This window comes from Stomoxys calcitrans, chromosome 5, assembly GCF_963082655.1.
Source record: "Stomoxys calcitrans chromosome 5, idStoCalc2.1, whole genome shotgun sequence".
Lineage (NCBI taxonomy): Eukaryota > Metazoa > Arthropoda > Insecta > Diptera > Muscidae > Stomoxys > Stomoxys calcitrans.
Genome location: NC_081556.1, coordinates 137,440,978 through 137,446,212, shown reverse-complemented (window position 1 = coordinate 137,446,212; position 5,235 = coordinate 137,440,978). Strand labels below are relative to the sequence as shown.

At 40.6% G+C, this 5,235-nt stretch overlaps 1 protein-coding gene across 1 annotated transcript in view; it reads left to right on the top strand.

The window, feature by feature from the left end:
• The window catches only part of LOC106082326 (antigen 5 like allergen Cul n 1), a 24,445-nt gene that overhangs the window by 6,000 nt on the left and 13,210 nt on the right, over positions 1-5,235 (top strand). The window lies entirely within an intron of this gene.

Here is a 5,235-nt window from a genome sequence, read left to right as displayed (position 1 = left end):
AACCCGCCCCCGTGAAATTACAATTACTCTGAGAAACAAAAAAATTGCAAAATGGATCCCCCTAACGTTAACGAGCCACGCAAACGAAAAAGGACCATGATTTGTGGATTTGCACTTGAAGACAAGTACGATCAGACCAAGGACATTTTCTATGAACGCCTGGAGAAAAAATACGACTGCTGCCCAGCCCTAGATATTAAAATCATTCTGGGAGATATCGAAGGATTCATACGTCAACATGGCTGTCACGAGGAATCAAATTGATCACGTTGTGATAGATGGAAGACTTTCATTCAGGGTGTTAGATGGACGACCACACCGTAGAGCGAATATAGATTCAGATCATTACCTTGTTTCGGCAAATGTTTGAGTGACAAACATTGAGCATGGCGAGGAAAGTATGATCTGACACTGAAGCTGGACATTGAAAAGCTGCAAGCAATACGGATGGCAACGACATACTCGACTACCCCAACTGCTTGATGTAAGCACTCCTTGTTTCGATAATATAACGGCGCAGTGGCAAACTCCATGGAAAAGCCGCGAAATCTGTACTTGAGTACTGGAAGGCTCCCTCAAAAACATATGGTATGACCTAGAGTGTCGAGATGCTACTGAAGCCAAGAATATGGCATACAGAGCAACCATGCAATCAGTAGCAGATGAAGGAAATGAAGGAAAGGAAAGGAAAGGAATGAAAAGGAAAGGAAAGGAAAGGAAAGGAAAGGAAAGGAAAGGAAAGGAAAGGAAAGGAAAGGAAAGGAAAGGAAAAGGAAAGGAAAGGAAAGGAAAGGAAAGGAAAGGAAAGGAAAGGAAAGGAAAGGAAAGGAAAGGAAAGGAAAGGAAAGGAAAGGAAAGGAAAGGAAAGGAAAGGAAAGGAAAGGAAAGGAAAGGAAAGGAAAGGAAAGGAAAGGAAAGGAAAGGAAAGGAAAGGAAAGGAAAGGAAAGGAAAGGAAAGGAAAGGAAGGAAAGGAAAGGAAAGGAAAGGAAAGGAAAGGAAAGGAAAGGAAAGGAAAGGAAAGGAAAGGAAAGGAAAGGAAAGGAAAGGAAAGGAAAGGAAAGGAAAGGAAAGGAAAGGAAAGGAAAGGAAAGGAAAGGAAAGGAAAGGAAAGGAAAGGAAAGGCAGAATAGGCGGAAAGGGCTCTTAGTTTTATAAATCAAATTCGTACTCTACTCTTAAATACCTTTCATACCAATTATTTATAAGGTTTCACATTTAAATTTTTTTTCACAGCTTGTGACTTTGTAATTGCATTCTTTCTTCTGTCAGTTATCAGCTGTTACTTTTAGCTTGTTTTGGAAAAAAAAGTGTTAAAAAAGTATACATATTTGATTAAAGTTCATTCTAAGCTTTATTAAAAATGCATTTACTTTCTTTTAAAAAATCCGCAATTACTTTTTGGGCAACCCAATAGTTATGTCATGACATGAACGAATATACCTCCCATTGAATAGTAGTGACTATCCGACAAAAGAATTAGCTAAGAAAAGAGATTCCCAAACAAGATATGGTTCCCAAATTTATGCAAATGGCCTGAAGAACAAAATCTTGCTTTTTGATCATAGGAATTAGCCAATTCTAACAACAATGCTATGGCTTTCTTTGTACATTTGGACAATTTAACAGCCTATAAATATTAATAGAAATGTTAAATTAAAACAGCAGCAAATTTATCCCCTATAAAACTAACCGCCAAAAAGACAAAAAAAAACAAATTCTGTGACCAAAGGCTCATAAAAAAAATTGGCAACTAATGAAAGCCTACGAAATCTATGAAAATATAATCGATGAATGATTTTTTTTTTCTTTCATGTTCGGATAGCATTAGGAATAGTGAAAAAATAGCAAAAGAAAAAAGTCATAAAAAACGACAAAACCCCGCGGGGCAGTCACCGTCTAGAAGCGAAGGAAATGAAATTTTGCAATATAAATATTTAAGGTGATGACAGCAACGGGTTTAGCCATCATTAGCATCATCTTAAGAAGGGATTATTAACATTTTGATGTTCATAAAGAACAACGCCTGCTATTCTCAATGGTTTGTTCTTGCAACCTTTTTGTGGGTATCTAAGATAATTTGCATTTTTGTCTAAAATAAAGGTTTTGTGGCGTGTTCTCTTCCAGATTCGATTATGTTTCATTATTTTAAATTGATATGATTAGGCGAATTATAAGTTTTTTAAACAAATTTCTAAAACCTGTTTTTCAAATATCAGTCATTTAATTTCTAATAATGGCCGCTAATAAGGAGAAACAGGTATTGGAGTGTGTCTGCAGTAAAATTTCTTAAAAAAAAATGTTATGACGAAAAAATTATTTTAAAAAAATTACAGCAATGTATAAAAATAAGAAATTTGAGGTGAAATTTCACCCAAAAAACAGATTAACATGCAAATAGACCCCAAATTTTGCGTAATTAGTGTTCATTTAGAGTGTAAACACATGCAACAATTTGGTGTTTAATTTCATGATTTTACGGATGCTGACTGAGGAGGGATTTGAGCCCGTCTCCTACGCAGACGATGTTATAATACTTCCAAAGGGTAAGGATCTGACTTAGCTATGCAGACAAGCCGAAAGGGTCCTCACCACGTTTCCTCAATAAGACGATTTCGATATCTGACAAGGTCATATACTTAGGGGCGAACTTGGAAAGGAAACTGAATTGGAAGTGTCAAATTCAGGAGAGTAATGAGAAGGCTCACAGATGTAGGACACTACGTAGATGGGCAGTAGGCTCGAAATGTTGTCTAAATCCTAGGATAGTCCACTGGCTCTACAGGAGCGTGATTAGACCAATACTAACTTACGGCTCAGTAGTTTGGTGGACTGCTTTGGAGAACAAGAGCACCACAAGAACCATACAACAGTTTCAGAGGTCATGTTTTCTTGGCAAAAGCGGAGCTATGAGGACCACGCCCACTAGGGCACTGGAGACTATTCTAGATAACCGACCCATTGAAAATGCAAATTTTGCCCATTATCATTCTACTAAGGAACAGGGGCAAACTTCTCACATATCAATGAGTGCAGTCCGATTCAAGTTTAAGCTCAATGATAAAGGACCTCCTTTTTATTGCCGAGTCCGAAAGGCGTGCCGCAGTGCGACACCTCTTCGAAGAGAAGCTTTACGTGGCATAGTACCTCACAAATGCTTCCAGCATTAAGAGGGAAAACAACCACTGAAAATTTTAAACTGTATCTGATGATCTTGCCTGGATTCGAACCCAGGCGTTCGGCGTCATAGGCGAACATGCTAACCTCAGCGCTACGGTGGCCTCCGTATATCAGATTATATACTGATTTGGACGGATGTTGGAAGTCTTAAAAGAACACTATGTGCTAAGTTCCAGGAAAATCGAACAACAATTGCGATTTCTAGAGACGGACGAAGGGACGGACGGAGGGACGGACGGAGGGACGGACGGAGGGACGGACGGAGGGACGGACGGAGGGACGGACGGAGGGACGGACGGAGGGACGGACGGAGGGACGGACGGAGGGACGGACGGAGGGACGGACGGACGTTATGCCGGGCCATAACGGAGTAAGGGGAAATGAAAGGGCAGACGATTTAGCGGTGAAAGCCAGAGGACTGCCGTCAATAAACTAGGTTAACCCGAAGCCTTTCGGGTCGTCGCCGTCCGAGTTAAGGGTGTGGGCGACTAATGAGTATGCAACACTGTGGAACAGCGAAACGGTCGGTAGGACGGCGGAAATGCTATGGGGGGATGCAGATCGTGAGAAGACGAGGCTATTACTGAAAGGAAGTAAGAAGGAAGGAACGGGACACATAGGACTACGAGCTTACTTACTACGCAAAATCGGTTCGGCAAGTGATAGCATGTGTAGGAAGGGGGGAAGCTGATGGGACGTTGGAGCATTTCCTATGTCATTGCCCGGCTTTCGCGTCCAACGGATACCAGCACTTAGGTGCGGACACAAAACCAAGCATGAACCAACTTAGTGGCGTGGCATGGAAAACAATTAAAAAATTTTGTAAGTATTAGCACGGAATTCCTAACTTGGGAAAGGGTACCAAAACTACCCTATCCCTATCTTTGGGAAAGGCTACTAAAACTATCCCATCCCTTGGAAAAGAGTCCTAAAACTACCCTATACCTTGGAAAAGGGTACTAAAACTACCCTATGCCTTGGGAAAGAGTACTACAACTACCCTATTCCTTGGAAAAGGGTACTAAAACTACTTCATCCCTTGGGAAATACTACTAAAACTACCCTTTTACTTATGAAAGGGTAAAAAAACTACCCTATCCCTTAAAAAAGAATAGTAAAACTACCCTATCCCTTGGGAAAGAGTACTAAAACTAGCCTATCCCTTAGTAAAGGCAACTTAAACTACCCTATCCCTTGGGAAAGGGCACTTAATATACCTTATCACTTGGAAAAGGGTACTAAAACTACCCTATCCCTTGGGAAAGGGTACTAAAACTACCCTATCCCTTGGGAAATACTACTAAAACTACCCTATCCCTTGGGAAAGGGTATTAAACCAAACCTATCTCTAAAGAAAGGGTACTAAAACTACTAAGGGATAGGGGTTTAGTAAAGGGTACTAAAACTACCCTATCCCTTGGGAAAGGGTACTTAAACTACCCTAGGGAAAGGGTACTAAAACTACCCTATCCCTTGGAAAAGAGTCCTAAAACTACCCTATACCTTGGAAAAGGGTACTAAAACTACCCTATGCCTTGGGAAAGAGTACTACAACTACCCTATTCCTTGGAAAAGGGTACTAAAACTACTTCATCCCTTGGGAAATACTACTAAAACTACCCTTTTACTTATGAAAGGGTAAAAAAACTACCCTATCCCTTAAAAAAGAATAGTAAAACTACCCTATCCCTTGGGAAAGAGTACTAAAACTAGCCTATCCCTTAGTAAAGGCAACTTAAACTACCCTATCCCTTGGGAAAGGGCACTTAATATACCTTATCACTTGGAAAAGGGTACTAAAACTACCCTATCCCTTGGGAAAGGGTACTAAAACTACCCTATCCCTTGGGAAATACTACTAAAACTACCCTATCCCTTGGGAAAGGGTATTAAACCAAACCTATCTCTAAAGAAAGGGTACTAAAACTACTAAGGGATAGGGGTTTAGTACCTTGGGGTGCTAAATCCCTATCCCTTGGGGTACTAAAACTACCCTATCCCTTGGGAAAGGGCACTATAGCTTTCCCATCCCTTGGGAAAGGGTACTAAAACTACCC